General features: G+C 28.3%; 1 protein-coding gene across 2 annotated transcripts in view; it reads left to right on the top strand.

Moving 5' to 3' along the window:
* Positions 1-2471: 2471 nt before the first annotated feature.
* Positions 2472-26048, top strand: part of LOC112694040 (adenylate cyclase type 2) — a 129785-nt gene continuing 106208 nt past the window's right edge. The window contains exon 1 of one of the 2 annotated variants that reach the window (XM_025569370.1): positions 2472-2834. The gene's annotated coding sequence lies outside the window, so the exon portion shown is untranslated. The remainder of the gene's footprint in view (positions 2835-26048) is intronic. The other variant, XM_025569373.1, reaches the window with a different exon arrangement.

The raw sequence follows: 26048 nt of genomic DNA, 5'->3' as shown, positions 1-26048 counted from the left end.
TCGGTTTTGTAGGTGTGCAATGTACACGTCACGAACGGCGAACTGTTACCAATGTACACACGTATCATCGTATATGGTATTTTAGGCTTCGTAATGTATGCGTATGCACACTCATTGCACTCGTGTTTCGAACGCACTCGAAACCCGTGAAATTAGCATACTTGCATTTGCACGCCAAACGGTCCGATACGCGGAAATAATTAGTACTGAAGCCACGACTTATTCCATTCGTGATTCGGCACTTTAGCAATAACCGGAAAAGTCACAACATTGTTAAATATTTAATGCACAATATGGTAAATCAAGTTTTATTAGTAAGCCACACTTGTATCGGTAAAATATAATAAACCGATGATTGCAGAAACGTCACAAGTCATATAATTTATGAAATTGAGATATTAGTAAAAACGTATACAATTTATGTGTTTCTATGTGTAAAAATACCGATTATTATTATTTATTTATCTGATAGAAAGAGTATAACTAAAGACGTTTTTACACTCAACGCATAGAAACACATGACTAGTATACATTTTTTTTTAATATCTCAATTTCATAAAATATGTGACTCGTTACGTCTCTGCAATCATCGGTTCATATAAAAACGCCGTGTTATGAAAAAAAAAAAATTATATTTTTCCAAAATAATTTTATATCCGATTTATAGCAATAATTATTATTAATTATTACGATACAAGTTCTGTTATTTCTTGCAATCGATTCGGTGAAATCCCCGATGTCAAGTATTAAACGTCATATATCCGAGTTGGATCCATTCGGGACTATGCAAATTTCATGGTTTCGACCGAAATTCTTTTTCGGTATTTTTTTATCGTAATTTTTTATTTTTTCTTCCCAATAAAATTGTTTTCTGTCCATAACAGCTGTGAGTCCATGGGGACGGAGTTGAGGAATTCTTTATCTATCCTTAACTTTTATTTTTTAAATTTTTTTTTAAAAATAAAATCTACAATCTATACAAAAATGTATACATAACAAGTAGGTTTGATATAAGCAAAGAATACAATGAAATGTGAGTTATAAAAATTAGGAAATTACCTAGTGGTATCACTGAGAACGTGTATTAAATTACTTAGAGATGCTAAAGCATAAGGTCCCTACACCATTTTTTCTTTAATTTTTGTTTTAGGCTATCGGGTAGTCTATGTAAAAAAAGATTAATGTAGCTAGTCTGGAGATAAGTTGTTAGCGTGAGATAGGAGATTATTATGAAATCTAGAGTTTTATGTTTCAACGATTTGATTCAACGTTTGAACTTTGAAATTTTTGTGAAGGTTATCGTTAGTTATGTATCAAGGTACAAAGAAAAGGAGGCGGAGACTGATGGATACAGACAGGTTTATTTTGCAACGGATAGGTTGTAAAATGATTTTTAAGTACTCGTGTTCTACACTGGTGATTATTATTGAACACTATTTTTTTTTTTTTAATGAATACACTAAAAATTTTTATCCAAGCTTTATTCATTTTATGTTCTTTCAATATAATTAATATTATTTACATTAAAAATCTAGTAACTTATTTTGATGCTTTTCTAGTGATTTTATGTTCTGTTTTATTTGTTTGCTCAATCCGTAATAAATTATATTTTAAAAACTTACCCGTCATTTTGAATGATGCGCATTGACACAAATAACAAAACAACTCATTCAGTCAAAGTATTTTGTTATTTTTACGCATTGTAATATAAATCGTAAAATTGTAACACTAGTACAGTGCATGGCTCGCAACAATTACAATCACTGCATATAATTAAATTACTTATTTTTATAGACGTACTTAAACATTGATTAAAATGCAATAAATACTGATCAGTATAATACAAATTACATAATAATGTAACTTTGTGTCATCTAAGATTTTACGTAATAAATATTTTGGTGTTGTAAAGATACTTATTTTTTTTAAAAAATCGATATCGAAAGCCCGTAAAACGATTTGACTAACATTATTTTTTTTTGATTCCATTACGCAATTGTTTATAAATCCATCGTATTCTAACGACGATTTACTGATTGCGATACCTTCTGTAAAATTATATTAAAATCATGTTTATTTTTAAAACTATTTAATTATAAACTATATTTATTGATTTTAAAAAATACCTACTTAATTTCATAATCTGGATGATTTTTATTATCATTTATAGTAATATTTAATATCGTTTATCTTTTTTTTTTTTTTTGTATCGGACGTGCTGCACATTATTGAATTAATTGAGAATTCGTACAACCAGGTACATTTGTTTCTTTTCTTACGTTATTTTCGATTCAGTATTTAAATTACTATTATGAGTTCAATAATAAATTATTTAACAATGACTTGTTTAAGTCTGAAGGGAGAGGGGGGCATTGTTCTAATCCCCTCCGCTTTACCCCTCGGATCCGCGCTATCGACGGCGACTGTGGTGAGGGAACGCAACGTGTTAACGCAACATCAGTCGTGCCGGTCTAGTCGCGACGTTCGTACGTCGGTCGGGCCTTAGGTCCGTGCGTGTGTCTCTAATTATTATCGGGTGCACTCTCGCCAGTAGTCGTCGTACGCACGCGTGAATCACTCGTTTTTATAACTGTTTACGATTTTTTTTTTTTTTTCAATTTAAATTTTTATACGTTTTTTCGTGACCGACGGCGAAAATATAATAGTTTAATTAAATTATAATATAAATAAATATATAGGCACAGTGTAAGTTTTGTGGCGCCAGCCGTACGTTATTGTGTACCGACCGACGTGAATAATATTGGAAACGTAGTTTGTTGTTTCGATACCAACAACAGGTTGAGCGAAAAAAAAACGAAAACATAAAAATAAAAGTAACGCACACATTTTTAATACATTAATAATATTAATAATAACAATAATAATAATACGTTGCAATGATTAAAAATATTTGAACTGCTTGTATAATGTATTAGTATTTCGAAAATATACTTCTCTTTAAATACTGTGCAATAGGTGTTCAAACTTAACGGTATGTACCATATTGACGGCACAGTTTTAATTTTTTATGTTTGAAGTGATCAGAAACATTGGAAAAATACATATCAAAACTTAAAAAAATCTATTGATTAGAAATCATTAAGAAGAAAATAGAAGAATCGATGTATAGATATATAGAAAAGATTCGGTAATAATAAATAAATCACCAATAATTAATCGATTACAATTCGGAATTAACATTGATATTCAGCTTAATAATTCTTTCGTAAATTGTAAGTATTATTTGCAATGTTTTTTGGAAACAAATGATTTATTGTTATTTATACTACGTTTATTTTTATAAGCCATTTAAGTCACGAGACCGTACATTATTAATTTGCATATATTATATTTATATGATCTATAGGGCTAAATAAAATAATTTTGTTTTCCTCCATACGTAGATCTTTAATGCACTTGTGAGTCGATTACCGTCATTACTGTATACGCTTATTATCTTAAATTCAGTGGCGGATCCACGGGAGTTGTTTTGGGGGTTAAAATCCCCCCAACATCACGAAAAATATATATTAAAAATCAATAATTTTATGAATGAAGAAAAAGATTTTTTTTTTTAAAGTTTAAGGCAAAGTATATAAATTTTTTTTTATTCGTACAAGAAGTAAATTGTCTTAGATTTAAATAAATGTATTATACTGCTGACTATTAACTTAATTAAATTATTTCATACACTTAAATAAAATTTTACAATAAAATTAAGTTTTGAATTAAATTTTTCTTGTTTTTTTGAAAAATTCTTCAAAAACCTCATCAACTGATACATTAATATCTTTATGAATATTCATAGAAGCTAGACCATTGAGCCTTTCTTGACCTGTTGTATTTCGCAGATAGGTTTTGATTCTTTTTAAACATGAGAAACTTCGTTCAGGCGTAGCTATTGAAACGGGCAAGAGTGCCATTATACGTAAAATTTTGAAAACATTGCCAAAAGACGTTTTGTTCACTATTTGCAATGCTTCAAGAGCATTTTGAAAATTCTTGTCTGAAGTTCAATGTTTCCACATTTTTAATTCCGCAAGAAAGTTTTGTTTTGAACAATCGACTACTTTTTCATAGAATGCGAATAATTTTTCAGCTTTTTTTTCGTCAAAGTCATACTTTGGAAACAAAACACAAAAATTATCTAAAACTGATTTATGATCTAAAAACCGACTTTTCAAATGAGCAATATATGTGTCAAGAAAAAAAATGTAAAAAGCAATGCGATAATATGCCTCGACATCTTCAGTTTTTAAATTAAAACGATTCATTTGGCGATTATTGTACCGCGGTACCTGGATTTCTGTACCTAAGTTGGAGCATACTTCTTTGACGTGTTCAAAAAGTAGATGAAAGTTTTTTTCAGCATCTTGTCTCATTTTTTCAAATTCCTTTGAAGCGTCGTCTGCTAATCTCATTGCTTCTGAAAGATCTTGATCAGACGATTGTATTTGACGACTCAGAGGCAGAATCACTATATGTACTGATTGCATAATGAAGCAAGAAATTTGAAATTCTGCCGCTGAAATTGCAGTCAAAAGCTGAGAAGCTGAAGGTGAAGTCTCTGAATCTTTCCAAGTTATTATATCTTCAAGTGCTCTAATTATGAACGGATGTAATCCAATATACGTTGATACGGCTTCATGGCTTTTAGCCCATCTTGTTGGGCATACAGACTTAAGCCTCTGCTTTCGACTTTCATTTTTAATTTTTTCAATTTCGCTTTTTAAAACTTCCAATTTCTTAGGCCAACGAAAAAAGTTATGTAGAGATCCAATAGTTCCTAGAGCATCCTAATACCAACAACTTCGCAGGCTGAATTAATTGCTAGATTTAAGCTATGGGCTGCACAATGTACATATATTACTAACTGGAAACTAGATTGTACATATGCCTGGGCTCCATGAAATTCACCACTCATAGCTGGAGCTCCATCATACCCTTGCCCATACCAAAAAGAGCAGTCTTTACCTATTTTTAAAAGATAATTGATTATTGTTTTTGCCAACTCTTCACCTGTGGTTTTTGTAATGGGAACAAATGCCAGAAAATCCTCTCGAAGATTTAATGATTGGTCAACGTACCGAACACAAATGGTAAACTGATCAATTCCCGCAATATCTGTTGTACCATCCGCTAATATTGAAAATCCTTGGGATTCATTTATGTTCTTAACAATATACTTTATAGTCAAGTTGTGATAAATGTCAATAATTTCATTTTGAAATGTCTTGCTGGTATATATTGCGTTTTGAGCAGAAAAAGTAAGATGTTGTCTTAATTCATCATCTACTTCAGCACGGTATCGTAAAATCGCTCGAAAATTTCCCTCATTAGATATTGGATCTTTCTGCGAAGTTTCTGATTGCTTGATAAGTCGTCCATCATCTCTGTGCCCACGAAGTGCGATGCCTTGCTTGCCACACAAAATTATTGCTTTGACTATAGGCGTTAATTTTTTTATGGCATCATTCTTTGATTTTTCTGTTTATGTATCAAGTTGATCATCTATTGGTTTTTTTTCCACGTGCGATATCACGTAAATGTTCAACATCAAGCACGCATTTTTTATGATAATCAAGCTGCGCGTGGTTTTGAAACTCCTCTAGAGCCTTTTTCCAATTTTGGAAAGGTTTTTTAACTAATTTTCTTAACGCAGTTTCTTTTTTCCCACTATGTTCAACGCCGAGTGCCACACAATACATACAAAAATCACCATCATCTTTCGCAGAATATGCTAGCCAGTTAAAACGTGTAAACCAACTGTACTGAAATTTTAAATTTCTTGAACCTGATCTCGGAAACATAAATGTAGCAGGAGGTTTCCATACGTTTTCAACAATGTCCAAAATATTTTCCGGCTTTTGTTCAAACTGACATGCAATTCTTCCAATATCAAATTTTGAAATTACAGTATCAATTTTGACGAATTTCTCGCTATTTGAACTGCTAGAAGAAGCTGTTTCACTAACGAGATTATCAATCGGTATCGACTGAAAAAATAAAAAGCGGTATTCTGAGATTACATTTCATTCGAAATCATCAAAAGTAAACTATTTAAATTTTAAAATACTTATTTACTAAGAACTATGGTTTTAATAACTCAGAATATTAATTAATGTTAATTGTTCAACTATTGAAATCCACAGACATAATTTAGAGAATATTATATGTCTACGATATAATTAAATATTAAAATAAAATCACAATCTACACGTACTTAATTTTTAAAACTTTTAAATGAAAACGAACGAATAAATCAACAATATTAAGTTCCTGTATATATTTTATTAATTTAATAATTCAAAATTGTAATAAACAAAAATTGTATAGAACTTAAGTTCCCAATCAATAATTCTGTGAAATATTTAGTCAAATATTAATTTTTTACGTAATAACATTCTTAAAAGTTAAATAATTTGAATTGATGTTAGTAGTAAAATTATATAGAAATTAAAAAAAATAATTGTTTTCAGAAAAAGAGAAAACATATACAAATAAAATATACATAAACATCATTGTAAAACTAACAGATATTTTGCTTGTATAAAAATATGAAATTGACGAGTGAATTTCTTAGTTAGGTAGTACTCTGATTTAGAGACCTCTAAAAATATTTCGGATGGAATAAAATGCCTTTCCACCACTGAACGCATATTATCTTTTAGAAGAAATAAATAAAAATAAATTACACAATAGTTATAAGTATTTTTTGTGTACATAAATCTCGGATCTAATTATAAGGTATAAGAGTGCTGTAAATGTTCTACTGTTCTAGTATTCTATTTATTAAATAAGATAAACTTTGTATACTCACTGTAGTGCATACTTTTTTTGCATTATTCTGTTCACAAATATGACGATCAAAATAAAACAACAAGTTTCTTTTCATTACAATTATAATATAATAAATAGAATTAAAAAAAAAAAAAAAAAAATAAAACGTCAAAAACACTCTACTGTCGTTATAATAAAATACAAGTTCATTGCAGTTTTCGTGCACACGACCAATTAAATTGTTATCAGCCGATTATTTGATGTCGGCGAGCGTATAAGTTTAATTTATTTTTACTTCTTTTTGATATTCCGATTAAATCTGGTAATGTAATAATACGTATAATGTACACAATTCGTCAATCATTATAGAAACTTATCACAACAGACGTGTCACGTATCACGATAATATATAATATTATTATAAATGTTTTACACAAAATAGAAATAAATAATTAAATAGTAAATGAATAACATTTGTTTAGTATGATTTGTATAATTTATATACATATTATGATATATATATATATATATATATATATATTAATTATATTATACATATTTACTATTATAGTACCTACAAATAATATTATAAAATCGATAAATTTCATTTTTGAATGTGCACTATTGCATTAAAAAGTAAAAACCCTTGATCAGTCACTGACCACAATATTATAAATAATATCCAAGTGCCAAAGAAAATAATTTTCAAACCCCCCCCCATAAAAAAATCCTGGATCCGCCTCTGCTTGAATTAATACATTTTTTTATATAATAATTTTGTTTAAGGTAAGCAACGTAATAAATATAAGATATTATTACTACATCGCTGACTCACTGACATGTAACAATTTTATGATCCTTACTATAACCATTATCATGGACCTGTACTGTGATACTAATTATAAAAGATCATAACGATGATAACGAATATGTTTATTTTAGATTTTGAGTCTGAGCGAGGAATGTATTATAGCTTTGTACTGATGGTTCTTTTAATCAGCAAGCACACTTGGGTAGTGAATTTGCACGAAATTATTATGCAATAATATCTTATGAGCTTAATAATAGAATACTAATGATACATGTAGGTATTTATACTATAAAGGGATAATTTTTCGGTTTTCAGCATTTTTATTAATCCTATGAAAGAACTAGAAAATCGTATTGTTTTAATTGTTAAGTGTGGTACATTTTCAAAGAATACTTTTTTTTTTTCATGTTTTGTTTATATTTTGGTAAGATCGAACGGCTGAAAGAATGTTTGAGTATATTTCCTGGTAACGTTTAGATATTTAAATGAAAAAATAAACGAAAGAAATGAGAAAAATAATGCTAATATCATCTTACTAGTTCGCCTAGTATTTTCGTAATTCCGTATAAGCTGTCATCGATTATGTCATATTATTAATATATAATTTGGCATATTAAATATATGATGGTTAATATGGTTAAAAACACCTTATCAGATGATTTGCAAAGAAGATTCTGAAATTTTTACTGCATAGATTAAATCCTACAATAGACGTAGCTATATGTTAGCCAGAGGTAACTAAATAATAGCCTTAAAGCGTTAACCCTCCAAGTGTAAAATTGCAGTTGTTAACAAATAATAAGGGTATGATAAGTTTTTCTGGTCTCTCGGATTGATAAAAATCTTCTCTATGATCTATTGTTCTTTTTTTCTTTCTGAATGTTCATAATAAATCTATTTATAATGATTTTGGTAAAGAACATGTTTTGAATATAGCTAAATGTAATAATTTAATGATAATAAAGCATAAAACGTATTGCTATGTGAAAATTCATACATGGAATACAACAGAGATAACGATTTAAATGTACATTTAATTTACTAATAATAAAATATTATGATGTGTTTCTAATAAAAATACGATTTCGTCTACCGAAAATATGTTTTAATTAATTAATAGTTGTGCATTATATATGTGAAATCGTAAATAATACTCGTATAAAAATTTAATTTCATAATAATAATTTTCAGTATCTTCATATGGTTATAAAAGTGAAAAAAATTAAAAAATTATTTACAGAATACATTTGAGTTCTGACAATTAGAATTGATGTAGAACCGTTGTAGCAATACCGATTTTTTAAGGAAAAAATTTGTTTAGTAAACCGGAAAAGTATCAAAGAAAAGTATTATAATTAAAGATCGGATTTATATACATTTTAAATTATAAAATATGCATGCAAAAATGCACTAAAAAAGTCAAAATATACTAGAAAAAAATGCAAAATATGCAAAATAAAATTTCAATTTTTATTATATTTTATATTTGATTTTAATTTTGTAGTAATAATTATTTATTATTTTTATTAACAAAAAGTAAAATGCAAATATGCAATACGGAAATGTAATTTGTTAAATTATAGAAATTATAGAAACAACAAATTGAAAAAAATATTCAATTAAATTTTTGTAAGAACATATAAGATGCAAATATTTGATCACCCATTTATAAATAACAATAGTTTATACTTACTGTAGTGGAATACCAGAAAAATAAAAAAAATCGTTTATTTTAAAATTTTGGTTTAAATAATATATCGTCAATGGACACTGTTTATGAATAACTGCTAAATATTATGTCAAAATGATGTGGAGATAACATATAAACTCATGTAATATTCATATATGAAAAATATCGATACAAATTTCTCCGAACTTGTAAAAAAAGCAATATTTGTGTACCCAAATGGGGATGCTCAGCGCTGATGGGTTACAACGTAACTTGGTTACAACGTAATTCTTACCAACAATTGTATAAATGTAACAGTGTAATAATGTACCTATTTATGTTGTTTTGGGTATTTTATCAACAAGGTTAGATAAAATAGGTAAAGCCATGTTTCCACTATAAAACTCGTACAACCAACCTAAGGAAGTTTAGTAACCTACACGTACCTACATATAATCTGTTTTTTTCTTTGATCAACACCTTTTTGAATTGTTAGGTGTATATTAGAGCCCTGCACGGGCCTAACTTTTGATGTCCAAGCCCGTCCAAAATACAATTTTATATTGTGATACTCGGCTCGATTCATTTCACTTAGATATAATACTAACCAAGTAAAGAATACTAACTATAATACTGAGAAGAAGAATAGTATTCCCAAAGTTATAAATAGATTACTGTAAAAGTGTAAAGTATTTCTGAATTTCTGGTTATCAGTAATTCGTTACGACAATAAATAAACATAAATTTAATTAAAATAATTCATCAAATAATATCATAAAGAAGCCCTGCTTTGCCCATTTAAACAAAAATGTATTGGTTCGGGGCCCTGCCCGAACAACTAACACTGAAGTGAAGGGCCAGGTCCGGTCCGAACCCGGTTTCGGTGAGACCAAGCACTAACGGCCCGTGCAGGACTCTAGTGCAGCGTTTCTCAAATTATGGGTCGCAACCTCCTAGGGGGTCACGAGTCAATTTTTGGGGAGTCGCGAGAAGTTTTATTAATTATACAAATTGTAAGAAATTTATGTTTTTTTAAATTGTATAGACTATAGACTATAGAACTATAATAGAAAATATTTAAATATTTAAATATTAATAATGATAATAAAAAATACTTTATTATTATTATTATAAAGTAGTAAATATGTAATAAAATAGAAAAAATTTGTTTTTTGAAATTATTTTTATTGATTCTGTAAATGTAAAACTATGGGGTCACATAGATTTTTGGAAGAAAATTGGGGTCGTGGTCCTAAAAATATTGAGAACCACTTCTCTAGTGTATATTTGTACGATATTTTTGTTAAAATATGCAAAAATATGCAGAATATGTACTAACGTCAGAATATGCTAAAATACAGTATAACATTTTGATATTTAATCAATTAAGTAAAGATTTGTGGACACTCATTAACTGCATGTATATAATGTTGAAAATAGCAATATGCATTTAATCAAAATTTGGTCTTTAGTTATAATATAATTATGTTCAAGAATTTAATAAGGTTTGATCATTGTTGCGAATGTTATTATAATTATTGAATATTATCATTCGTATTTTATTTTCATAACAACCATTTTTCCATAACCGTTAAGGGCAGATCGCATTTTTATATTATATTTATTTATAGACGCTCGGTGGGCATAGAGTACAGAAAAATAGTTATTTCAGTATACATACTATATAATAAGGTTAAGTAACTAGGAACAACAAAATAAAACATATAAAACAATATTTAGATTTGTAAATTATAAACCAAAGAGAGAAAAAAAACAAATTTTAAGTATTTACATTTTAGATAAAATTTGTGAAAGTAAACTATAAAATAGTTTTGTTAATTATACAATGTTTTAACTCTGAGAGAGAAAGAAAGAAAAATATCAAAATTCTTAAGTTTATTATCTAAAGTTAACGTTCGGTTTACCGGTATGAAAGTACAGTAATTACGTTTGTAAGTAGGAATATACTAGAAAACTAGACGTGGATCTTAACGTTAAACTTGGAACGTTTATATTAATTAGTGCTATTATTTTAGTACTATCAATATTGGAATTAAGTATGTTGTAAAGCTAACATGATTTATTAAATTGCGTTCTAAATTCCAAATTTTCGAATTAAATTTAAGCGCTATTGACTTAAAATTGTCCTGTTTAATGCATATGTATAAATTGATTTTGGACTCGTTCTAATTTTTTTTATTTGATACTCTTGATGGAGGCTCCAGATTATTGAACCCTAATTCAAAATCAACTGGGTAAGAGAGAAGTATATAACACGCAAACAAATTTTATTATCAAACTCCCAACAATTACATTTTAAAAACCCAAATATACGTTTATTATAATTATACTTTTCAATTGGTTTTGGTATTAGTTCACCCACACTCCAAACATTGCGATTTATTTTATACATGTTCGTAATATTTTCATATTTGTTTTAACTAAAGTAAATAGAAACAATATACCTATTTTTTTTGTTTACAATTACAGTCATAATTTTATATTGTTGCCGATTTAAAATTTTAACAGAAATTAATACTGGACTCAGTTTGGGAAATAAGTGGATGAATGGTGTTTATGGACTTAATGTCAGATATCGAAATAATACCTTTAGTCTGCAAATAATGGTTAGCTTGTGATTTTTCTCAATCAAATCGTGAAATGGCCAATTTCGGTATTTTACTGTAACATTTAATATGAGCATACGAATATGTACATTACAATAACTAAGAGAAAGCCAAAGTGGTTTTTTTTTCAATATTATTGATGAGTGTAAAATTTGATGGTGTAGTTTATAATTTTTCTAAATGATAATTAAAGTCATTATTGATTCATTATTCACCATGAACTATTTACGGTCTCGACCTTTCAAGTCAGTCGAAAGTTTCTTAATAAAAAACTATTAAACAAAAATCAAATCAAATAATAATATCCATATAGAATTTATTACATAATAACGTATTATTAAATCAGACACTTTAAAAATTAAAAACTTTGGTTTGATTCATCAGTATTATTTATTTTCGATCATTATGTATATGTGTACAAGTTAATTTTTCTCACATACTCCTGTATCGAAACAATATGTAGTCGATACCAGTTCACGAGCAAAAAATAAATAGTATAAATATTATACATCATATTATATGAATTTTTAAATACAAATAAAATATGTTCCTTTTTAATTTTCCTTAAATATTATGTAAAATTACAAAATTAAATTTTTTAATGATACAATTACCTAATTTTCGTTTCAATTTGAATTTAGCGGATTATTCACGGAATTCGCTTATCCATTATGCCACGCCACCCTATACGCAAATAATCAAGAGTACACTTTAATATCATATAATCGAAATTTTTGAAATACCCGATTTAGTGAAAAATTTAATTTGATAATGCCTATACAACTTTTTATGAATTTTAAGTAAAATTTTTCTGACTATAAAAAAAAAAATAATTAAGAAAAAACTTGTATTCAATATTCAATTCTCAAATATAATAAATTAAAATTTTATGAATTTTCAACTACAAAAATATGGATTTTTTGTGATTTTTTTTGAGTTTTGTTAAAATTAAAAATTAAAAAGCTTATATATATTTTTTAAAATTGTGATTATTTTTTTTTTCGTTTAATAGTATGAGATCTGTACGAAGAATATTCGTTTCATTTTTAAGAAATTTTGTCAAATCAAAATAATTTTATCGATATTTAATGCAAAAAAAGTAAAAAAAAAACATGAATGTTTTGAAAATTATATATTCTATAATAATCGGTGATATAAACATTCAAAAAAAATGTCAAGTTTGTACAATTATTATTTTTTGTGAAGTGATTTGGCCGAAACTCGGTAAACCGTAAATTAAAGAAAAAAAATTAAATATTAATTAAATATTTATAATTTTTATAATTTATTATAAATATTTTTTTTATTTTATTATTTATTAATTTTTATATTATTTTTCGTCAGATTTTTGTAATTATTAATAATTAATGTAATTGTAATATATTTACAAATGATTTGTTCAATATGAATTTGTATAGTAGTTGTATTAAATAATTACTACGATACATTCGTACTATACTAACTTACTATACTAACGTACGTGTACATAATAGTGACTTCATTTGGATACGATAAGTATTATAATGAAATGGTGTTCCTAAAAATTATAGCATAACAATATACAGTTATAAAGCCCAAAAGAAAAAAAATCATTCCATGATAGATATAAAATTAATGTTCTATATTATATTATTTTAATTCATAATTAGTCTTACTAATTAATCTTACTAATGACAAACAGACTGGACTAATAAAAAACTGTAAACTATGTATGGATTAATAACGATTGTTCGTATATTGTAATATGAGTACACATTGTATGTACCCACTTTCAGTTAAAATTCTGAGAAATACATCATCCTATTATTTTGCAAGAACGAGAATTTCCATATCTATAAGATTGAGTACATGAGTAGGTATTTTCAAAGAATTAGGATTTACCTATATATATTTAAATTTATACGGTTTGAAATATTTAACGCTTGATGACGAATTGGAATATTACATAAAATGTAGTATATAAATACTCCACATAAATACTTAATATATTTATATAAATGTTACAAATAGTTAAGAGTGTATAAATAACGTTATGTGAATCACGAATATTAAGTTTGACGTAATATATTTTATAATTCGTGCCTCCCCGAATCTTATGAAATTAAAATTTAATCAAGGCCGGATCAAAATTTTATTTCGGATAGGGAGAGGGTGGTTTAAAATGTTTAGTAAATTTAAAAACTTTAACAAAAATAAGATTTATTAATTTTTTTTGTAAACATAATAACTGATTGCGGTTGATCGGGACTATATAATTCGATAACCGACTAAACATATTGTGATTCGAGCATAAATTATGTAAAAAATATTGAAAATCGTTGAACTGAATTTGTATTGTATTACGTAAACGTTAAAAAAAATCTAAATAGGACGCAGTCTTGGTACGCTGTTTATGCAAAATTTGTCAATATATTGTATTTACTTAACGAGAACGAGTAGATCACCTATATTTTGATGTACAGCTTACGTGATGGTAGATCCGTACGATTTTTCTTACGGCTTAAAAAGATTCTTCGCTGAGATGTTCTTATTGTTTACTATACGATTTTATTGTAAGCTACAGCAATGTTAAAATGTCGATACATTTACTATCTATATTCTGTTTCAAATTGAAAGCATAGTTTTTATGTTATTTATTGAGAATTTTTTCCCATTATTCTACTCTAAAAATCGTTTCCTATAAAAAAAAAAAACCAAACCAGGAACTTCTTATTGTTTGGTTCGCTCCTTAACCTGAAAGTAAATAATTATTGTTATTTTATTTTATTTCCGAGAGTTTAATATAACATTATTTTCATAATACATTTTGATGGTCAAATACAAACGCACATTAGTTTTTATAATTTTAAAAACAATCATCATTGTTAAGTCAATTGGAAATGAACTGAAAACGCATGATGTGGGTTCCCCAAAACTTCGATTATTGAAATGTTGCGACAATACTAGCACAGTAATTTTTTTGTTTATTAATAGATTGTTTTTTTTAACCAAATCATTTGCGTATTCAAAAATATACTAAACTTTAAATTTTGACAAGTGTTTAATGACAACAATGATTTATTTAATTACATTGTTAAAAAACATGTATAAAAAAGTTATAACTATACGTACACGTTATAATTTATTATGTTATAAAATAAATTTTTTTAGTTTTATTTGTTTTAGATAGAAATAGGATAGGTCTAAAAAATAAGGCGGGTCATTTAAAATATAAAATATGATTCTATGCACAGCATAACATTTTTAGTTACACATGGAGTATCTATCATCACACAGTGTTCAAATATTTCAATAATTATTATTTTGCAAACAAAATGATTATTTGTGTAGTCTGGAATATAGTCACGTCATGTATAATTTTCGGCTATAGAATATGCATTTATTATGTTTATATAATACTCAATTAATTAGCGGGTTTGGGATTCAATTAAATCTTAATATTACACTTACATAAAAATGTATTGGGTATTCCGGTTACATAGAAACTGTCGCCGTCGTAAAGGATTTCGCTTCCATGGTTTTATAAGAACATTGATAACTATATTTCAATCCGCCTTCCTTTGCACAAAGTAATCATGTATCTCGTTATATGTCGCGATTTACTGCTAGAAGTTATAATAACAGCACGATGTGTTAAACTGAAGTATAAATTTAATTCAGTAATGGTCAACCTTTATTGGACGAGGCCATAGAAAAAAATTTTCTGGTGAACTAAGAATTTAACATTTTACCTAAGAGTTAATGGACAGAATATTAGGTGCATGCACGTATAGAAATTTAATCATTTATATTTATTTAATTTAAAGCATTTGTCGTAAATAAATCTGATAAAAAGAAATATTAGGATTGAAAAACATTTTAATTTTTATTTAAAATACAAATCAATTGAATATCATTAAAAGTTAAAATATATAACTTATACAAAAGGTGTTACATTTTCTAATAATGTATTGTGTGAATGATTCGAATTTGCGGTTGAAAACTGCAAGAAATATTTATTCAAACTTTATTTTATTTCATTCATTTTTCAACAAATGTATATTTTAATTTGTATTAATTAATTTTCTATTTTTACGTAAACTAAAATTATATACAGTCATGTATTTAAATGAATACTAATCTAAATGAGACCAGAATATTTTCGTCAGTTGGATAATAAATTACGGAAGTACGGATTTGGCCCGCGGGCTTTAATTTACCGTCCCTGCTATGTATTATGCCCATATTGGGCGTCTCCGTACCTGATTGGTAAATGTTCTTCAGAGTTATATTTACGGGTCCATTTCTACGGCCCCTCTAATTTGAAATTTTTAAATTATTTTTGAGCAGACCGTTTGTGTATCGTTTTTGTATGAGTGTGGACGAAGTTCGATCGTTTGTGCACAATTATTTCCGGAGATATTGCAAATTTTTGGGGGGCTGTAGAAACGGTACTTCCCCATTTTACAATTTTGAATTTCTGAATGAACAGATCCTTTGTGCATTTATGTACAAATAATGCATAAATAATAATAATTATTTTTGGGGGGCTGTAGAAACGGTACTTCCCCATTTTACAATTTTGAATTTCTGAATGAACAGATCCTTTGTGCATTTATGTACAAATAATGCATAAATAATAATAAATACATATACTCGTATATATATATAAACATTATTTAATATAATAAATAATAATATATAATATATAATATACATAAATAATAATGAATTAAATTAAAAATCAAAAATCGTGAAATTGGGAGGTACCCTTCCTACAGCCCCCGAATTTGGATTTGCAATATTTCCGGAAATAATTGTACACAAACAACCGGATTTCGTGCACATTCGTGCACAAACGATGCACAGACGATCTGCTCAAAAATAAAATAATTTAAGAATTCCAAATTAGGGGGAGGGGCGTAGAAATGGACCCGATATTTACACTCGTTTGCTATTAAGACTTAAAATCGATTAGGAAATTATACAATCTCCGCCGCACAGTACCTGGATTGGACATAATTAATTTACAACTCGTAAATCACAGTGCACAGAAACCAGGAACTCCAGGGTGTGCGTGTGTGAGTTTTTTCCTTACTTATCATATACACGCTCATGTGTACGTATAAAGAATACCTTAGCAACATAATTTATAATAACATTGCGCACGTGTCGTGTCCGTCCAATTATTACAGCTATCGTATATCCATGGTTACGCCACACACATGGCATTGTGAAATATTGTTATTCAAAGACATCAAAGATTTTTAACACGTCATATTTACACTATTATTCGAGATCATCATTGTTTTTTTTTTTTTTTACTCATGCGTTGTATTGATTTGTTGACCGGAAAACAGCTATCAGATATTTTTTTCTCCGACTAAAATTAACAATGCGGAACATTCGCTTTCCTGCCGATAAAAACCATTGATTTGCACCGGTTCGACTCGATTCCTAATTATATTTTAAGAAACCAACGTTAGGCACGTTGTCGCCGAAAAAAAAATCGGTTCTTTATATTCCATACGAGCCCGTTCAAAATTTAAATCTACCCTCGCGCTTTGTTCCTAATCATTTTTCAAAATATATATTCACATATCATTACTTTCAGATCAATACAAAGTGCAGCATAATCTAAGTACATCCATATTTTAAACGATTTCTGAAGTATGCCCTCCTCAGGTATTATGTCCGAAGAGCGAAGCGACGAGAAACATTCTAGAGGATACCATTGGTCGAAGAGACGGACTTGATACTATGTCACTGCTGAGAATTTGACAAACAAAAATATTGATTATCAGACAAAAAAAAAAAAAAGTAAAAAATTAAATGGTCATTGTAAGGAGAAGAGGAAATGGTATGGCCAAAAATGGAAAGGTTTAATTTAGCCGAGAAAGGGGCTACCATCACTCCGCGCCCATTTTATTGACATTAAACTAATTAAATCATCAATTTCTACTACTATTATATTATACACCATAAAATATCTAGCGTGTATCACACACAGTGTTGTTTAATCGCATTCACTGTCTTACCTATGTGAGTTAGCTATGCTATATTTGAGTACCTATATTGAATTTTGTTGGGCAATATAACATAAATAATTGGTTTTATTTAATATTAAACACACATAAATTACGTTCATAAACCAGGAACTTAATAAATGTTCGCATAGTGCTCATCGTATACGTGCTTTTTCGTTTCTAGAATAAATTGTTGATTTTAACTCTATTAGACTCTAATATATTTATGTTATATGTCAGAATAACGTATAGTTAGTACCCTTTTCTTCAATAAGTCTAAAGAGACTTAGTTTTAATTTTATTACGATTTCATTGTAAGTTCATATTAGTTTATTCTATTATATTATGTTGTATCTTGCTATGCCAATTATACATTGTAATAAACAATATTTATAAAACAATCATCTAGCACTTTTCAGACATGTCACCCTCCGGAACAATTTATTTTATGTTTATTTTTGATAAGATAATAGTATTAATTATTTTTATTCTAAGATTAGAAAAATTTTCGTACGTAGTTGATTTATTTGCGTTCAAACAGTAACTACAATTTCTATCATAAATATTTAGTACCAAAGTTATTATTTGATTTTTTTCTTATTGCCAACATAAAAGTCTACTCGCCACTATTAATTGTTCATACTAAATATATTACTTAGACGTAAAATATTAATTTGATTTATCAAATGGTACCTGTTGATAAATAATTTACCTACATTATTTGGTACACATAATTTTTTTTTTTTCAAACTAGTTTCATTTTATTTTATAACAAATCGTGATTTACAAGTTTTTAACTATATCCTACACTCTTAATCGTGTCCTTATAAATTCCCATTGGGACGTTTAACATCGGTAGATAAAACGAGAGCGGCAAATCAAGTCTAAATATGTCTGCATTTGATAACGTGCGAATAGCTTTTGCCGAATTAAAATCCGGTTAGACATCCGACATTTCATGGCAGTGTATAGTGCAAACTTACCGCAGAATCTTCACGTTCGGCTTCGTTTCCATTGTTTGGTCAACCTCTCATAATTATTTTTTCAGGACTTCAAACCTAGATTAAATGTATAAATTATGTCTCCAAAGGTATTTTTTGTCATTGAGTTTAAATAATTTAATAGTTAGAATATTGTTTTTAATAGAATTATATATTTGTTAATTTTTAATACTCTTATTTTCAACTCTCTAGAGTTGAAAATGGTAGTTATAATTCGAATAAAAATGTGTTAAATTCAGAGAAAATGTTAGGCTTAGCTTTTTAATCAGGGAGAAAGCGGATTACTAAAAACATTAAAACTAGCAGTAAATATATGTAAATAACTTTTATTTCTTACAGTTTTATTGTTATTGTGACCCTAAATATAGTCGTTACCTGAATACTACCGGGAGGGGAAAATCTCGTCGGCGAATACAGTTTAACATTTATTAATGTCAGTATACAGTTTTGTGATAGCTTACATCGAATCTCTTAGATGTGTAGTTTGAAAATAAAAGGTTGGTTCAAGGATAAGAAAATATTTTATACGAAGTTACGTGTTTAATCAATTTAACTATCATTCAAAGTAAGCATCATTCACATTTATTATATGAATTATAAATATTTGTAGATTTTTTGAAACACTATATGTATATAGACGAAAAAATCAATCACGATTAATATATGTCCTATGTATCTTGGTTAAAACTTTCAGAGAAGTGATAATATTCCTTTTTTTGTGTACAAGTCTTTGTGTAGTCTTGCATTAAAAATTCTACGGGGTTTGTAGAAACGTGGGTTGTCTTTAATAATTGTACTATATAAAGTCATTAAAAGACATTATGCATGTATTCGAATTGTGAAGTAAAGTTAATAACATTTTATTAGCTATAGAGTTAGGATTTTGATGACTTGCATTTTTTTCTCTTTGATCCTATACAATGTTATCTTAGCTAAAACATTGTTTCATGCTTCCTTAATTCAGAATATATTAATTTTATTTTACATTTTTAGTAATTTTTTGCTAAGAATGCGTTTTTATTTGTTTCTTAACGTCATTTTTTAAATATTTTTACATATGGGCGTAACTTGGAAATTTATTAGGGGGGAGGGCAAAAATACAATTACATATCTATAACGAAAAAGGTGTTCGAGGTTAAACACCGATGAAAAAATTTGGATATTATTCAATCTTAAGTTTTATTTTCGAAATAAATTTGTATACGTATTTATTTCGAAAAAAATAACTTTATAAAACTCCAGTTAGTATCCGCGATTTAAAATTCATACAAAAATACATATTTATAAAAGTACACAAAAAAATAAAATCTTATATTTGTACTAAGCTAATCGTCACTGTAATCTTCAACATAATATTATTCTCTTGTCCTTGTTGTGTTTTAATATTAAAATAAACTTAAGTCGTATGTTATTGTTAAACCGATTGTACAAAATACCAAGGTTATTTAAAGTCTAATAAACCTGTCGGCTTACGTTATATTCGTGTAACGTAATCATTTTCGGTATATAATATTATGAATCATAGAATTTGAAAATACGATGCTTTGATTAGAATGTTTAAGAATCACAATTTTATCATAATGTTGCATGCCGTCGGACGAGCAACTCCTTGGTCAATATAGAATTAATTAGGTATAAATAAATACTGTCCATTTAAAGTAATAACTCTTTTATTGTGAAATTATTCTGAGTCTAAATAATTATTTTATTAAAAAAGCTGGTGTGAAAGTGTTTACACCAATTGGACTAAAACACGTATGAATGAGCATATTATATGGCTATCGTTACATGAAAATTAAGATAAAAAATCAAACATAAATTATGATTGTACAATTATATTGTGATTATATAAATTATAAATTAATTGAAGCAATATTGTTACCGTTACTCTATTGACTAACCCCAAAAAATGTACAAAAGTTCATTAGTTTATCAATGTGTTATAAAATATTATCAGCTAGGGAGTTGTTACTTGTTATAAATTAATTTATATATTAATTATGTTAATTTAATAAGCTAATTCTATAAATTGTGGTCGGCTGAAATTATAAGGTAACTATAACTTACCACATATTTGAGTGTTTTACATTTGCTTATTCAGTTAAAGTTTTTTATGATGTCATAACGCGACGGAACGATTGAGTCATATTTTTCCAAAAAAAACTGAAAATGAACAAACAGTAAATTGATTGAATTATTCTTGATGAATATCCATCAAAATATGCAGTTGATGACTGATGATGTTCTAAATGAACTGAATGTAAAATTATTTAAATTACCGTCTAAAATAATTTTATGTATATTTTTTCATCAATAGTTTTTAATCAATAATTAATTGATAAAATAATTTAATCAATAAAAATGTTTGATTGGGTACCTATAAATAAATAGTTTTACTCTTGCTACTCTTGTAGCTTTTGTTGGTATAATATAAATATATTAAATTAATAAAATAGTAATTTATAGTAAATCAAATTGTACTATTAAGTTAAACTTACAATTATTAGGATTATGATAAAAAAAGTCAGAAAAGTGGCGTTTTGAGTGAAAAACCATTTCTTTGTTCTTATTAAAATTTACCAGGTTGAACTATTATTTCCTTGCCTAGATTTAGTTCCTACTCCACCACCAGATAGTATCCCCCCATAGGAAATTCCTAGGCACGCCACTGCATGTCCGTAACAATGGTCTAAATGCGAGCTTAGTCTTATCGGAACACATGATAACTGCTAATTATAAAACGACATTTATTTTTTTCACATATTTTTTGTAGTAATCGAAAAGTCCTTAAGAATTGGTGAATAACTGCAATATTTTATTTCACAATACTTGTCGTTACACTGTGTATTAACAATTGTCTCTGTTGCCCATACAAAATGAATTGTCTATTGCACCGAAGAAAAGTATCGGTATTTTATAACACAATATAGTTGATAATTATTATGTATCACTTACAATTACATACATGTCCTTGATTAATTTAACTGTATTAGGTAATAATCTATGTGAGTAAACATTTTTTTTTACTACAGTTTTGATTTTTAATTTATTTGAATGATAGATTTTTCTGTTTTATTTCAACAGCACCAAATAAATATTCAATTTACTGCAAGTATTGATTGAATATAAATCGTGGTAAAATAAATTGTTAAATGTTTTTAATGCTGTAGGTGTAAGTCGCGTTGAATAATAATAAATTATTTTATAAAAAACGTGATTATTATTATTTTTGTTAGGTACTTGAAAGAGTAAAAATTCAGAATTTGTTTGCAATCATATATTTAATCTATTTTTCAGTTAGTTATTAAAAAAAAAAGAACTTTATAATACTTAGAATGTAATAGAATACTTAAAATATAATAAACATAGGAAAAAATTATCTGCATAAACTCTGGGACGGTTTATTAAATTTCTTAACTTTTATAATACAATTAAAAATAATTAAAATGTTTAATTTAATAAATATCATGTTCCGTTAATCCGTATGTTAAACATACCGGAAATGTTCGTTGAATCGCAAAAACAAGTTTCGTTATAAATACTTAAAAAAAAAAAAATCACCGGGTTAATTGATCATAATGAGTTTTGTACATATACCCATTTAAAGTCTACACGGAAAACGGATAGATGTCTCTTCGATACGCAGTAGGTATTTTGTCGTCCAGTCATGATTAAACGAGGTTAAATAGTTGTCAAAGGCAAAGGTCTTGTACGTACACGGCGGGCACTTATTATACTTGGGTCATCGAATGCCGCGATATTTACATCGTTTGAACATCAGACCGTTATTGTAGCCGTGGTACGACTATAACTATGAGATTTGAATTGGAGGGGCAAAAAACGCATTCAATGACCGTTGTATCATAATGTTATGATTAATTAATATCACGAAAACGATGGTTTTCGGCAATTCTCAATACCTACGGTTTTGTTTTAGCGCGGGGTCGTCTTTCAAAACTCTTAAAATCTATCGCAGACCATCGTCAACTACTAGAACAGCGATTCCCCAAACCGTGAGGTGTGCCTCCCATGAGAGGTATAAAACACTTATTGGAGGAGGATCGAAGCAAATATTTATATTGTATACGAGGTCGGGTTTACACATTACGAAAAATAATAATTTATCGTAATGATCGAGAGTTTATTCCATTTATCGTTGCGTATAAATAGAATATTGTAGCTGGATTTGATTTAACTTAAGTTTTTTCTTAAGTTGGAACGTGTAAACATGTAGCAACCACTTATCGCTACGATTTGGTTTGGTTTGCATTAGCTGTTCACGGATAAGGTTGTGCTGATGGTAAACTGAGATCTGAGTAAACCGCGGATGACAAAGAATATCGGACAATAAATCGTAGCATGTAAACAGTACTCAATTTGAACAATGAAAATGACAATGAATTATCAATCACATAATTACGATTTGCCGAAGCGTGTAAATCAGGCTTTACGCTACCGTATATTTATTTTTAGATCGATAGTAATTTGCTCATGTTTAAATGATAAAAAATGTTATTTCCTTTATTAATGGGAGGTGCGATTCAATTTCTTTTGTTTTGGGAACGCGTGAACCAAAAAAGTTTAGAAATCACCGTACTAAAACATAATTTGTCGCGTTCGTTATTATTCGTGTTTTATTTTGGTAACCAAACAACATATTATAGCCGGTACATCATCATTATCAGAACATATGGGTACAACTTTGTGAAGTTCGGCACTCGTTATATTCAATCGACCAGGAGTGGATCTAGACCGAGATAACAGGTGAAAGAGTCGAGATTCGAAGAGCACGCATTACTCGGTTTAAAATATATTTTAATTAGTTATATATTAAATTAATTTTTTTCTCAACCCGATCCTTGGTTTGACAACAGCTCTCCTCCCCGAAATCAGTATCTCTTTATTACGACTCAAATAATAAGTAATTCCAGTACTGATCATTAAAACTAATACTGGGGTGTACTGCTACTAGACACTAGTAATAGAAATTAAAAACTGACTCATAAGTGCAATATATATGTATTTACAAACAAGATATACATGTTAAAACCGAGGAAATCTAAACATTGTTGTATAACTCATAATATAGGTGTTCGCAAATGGCCATTAGTAATATCATACGACAGTGATGAATGTTAAATAATCAAGGTCAAAAGGAAATTACATGTTTGGGGTTAAAAATATGATGTATTTGGACGTACTCATAACATGGCGTACAAGAAGCATGACACGTTGTTTTGGTGTATTTGTAACAAAAATACCCACTGTTTATTTACAAATATGAAATGAATTAATCATGGAAAACGGCTGACTCAAGAGGGTATTTATACGATGGACCGATTAATTGCGTCATATCTATAATGATTGCATATTCTGCGGTCTGCAGTTGTTGTACGGATATTTTTTAACCATTTTTTTCATTCGTATAGTTCATAATGAGATTTTAAGTGGAAATTAGATTATACCTTAGGAGGCGTTCTACACTTATTTTATATATATACTAAGTAAACTCGTTGAATGACGACTGTGGGAAATATTTTTTAGGATGTTAAGATCATGTTTTTGTTTGTGAACATGTGTAATTGTATTGATGTCTAATCGTCAATTATGTCGAGTGGATGCAGTTTTAGAGCTTAAGTCGAAATTCCGGTATGTTAAAACATGTTATATGGTTTTTGGTCACGTAATATCTAATTTGAGTTATATTTGAAAATATTCGAGTCGAGAGCGGGTAACTGACTACTATGGGTCAGCTGCATGTATCTTTCGGCTAAAAAAAAAAAAATTCTTCACACGCAATCGAAGAATAGTAGTGAATTTTGATAGAATATCGCTGACGCACAGGTTGACTTTTGTAATGCAAGTTGAAAAACGATAGCAAATAATTTTTGCCCATGAGCCTTATAAAATACGTATTGAATACGATTTGTCAACCTATTCTTACTGATGGAGTATACTCGAATCTGCGTGTAATGCAATTTGTATTATGCGCGCGAAATCAAATATTGTGCAAACAAATAGTCAGAGGAAAGCGTGAGAGGCAATTACCAAGAAGGAAAAGACGGAAAGACCGGTATGTACATCGAACTCTTGAAGTACAACCAACCACGAAAAATCAATCATTTCCTATGATATATTTACTCCCAAAAAGTGCCTGTACATACTTAGATATTACACGTCGCAGTCGTTCAAATAGACGACTGGGTTCGACAATTTTGTTTACCCGAATGTTTTTGATAGTTAATCAATTTCTAAGCACCTCGTGTGCTCAGATAAATTATAGGAAAGTGTTTGTGAAGAGCAGACCACGTAAAACACATCAAATCAGTGATATTTTGTGCTGAGGTAGACGTAACAGTTTCAAAAATCCTAAATTCTGCAGATCGCATCTATATTATCCGTTCTCACGATAAATAGGTAAAATCAGTTTTTGCGTTTTTAATTTTTGCCGAACCATGATTTGGCGATTTTCCGCTTAAGATCAGTTTTCAACGTAAAATTTCGATTTATTCTGGTGCGTTCTGAAAGGATAATACAGATACGTCCATTAAAAGTTAAAAAAAAAATACATCTCAATTGAACATTATCCTGTACTTATCCGGTATCAAAGCACCTTGTTAACGCACTCAACGTATCAGACTTTAACTTATCGGAAATTGGACACGCATTAAAAACGTTTATTTTCAAGGTTTCCGGTTATTTTATCGAACGGAAAAACTGTTAAAAAAAAGTCGAATTTTTCGGGCGATTGAGATTGGTTTTTTTCCCGGCAATATTTCTTTTATAATCAATTAATATTGAGTTTTAAGAATTGAAGTATAACAAAAAAAATGTTTTATCATAATCTGAATATATTCGAAGTATTGCAAGTTTACTTTGATGGAAATATAAATTTTTTTCGTGAGCACTTAACATTTGCGTATACAAATCACACAATACACCAAAGAAAACAGTTCTGTTCGGAATAATTTTTCAAAGGCAATGAAATATCATTACTTTCAAATGTAGACATCTAATGTATCTTATGTACCTTACATTGCTACATGTTTCACCGAATATTTAGTTTTTTTTTTTTAAACTACCTACACCAAAACAGCAATAAAATGTTTTCTACAGCATTTTCTTCTCACGTGAAGGGATTGTAATAAGAAATTA

The sequence above is a fragment of the Sipha flava genome, unplaced genomic scaffold, assembly GCF_003268045.1.
Source record: "Sipha flava isolate LNK unplaced genomic scaffold, YSA_version1 121_pilon_pilon, whole genome shotgun sequence".
Classification (NCBI taxonomy): Eukaryota; Metazoa; Arthropoda; class Insecta; order Hemiptera; family Aphididae; genus Sipha; species Sipha flava.
This window is presented reverse-complemented; position numbering and strand designations above follow the sequence as displayed.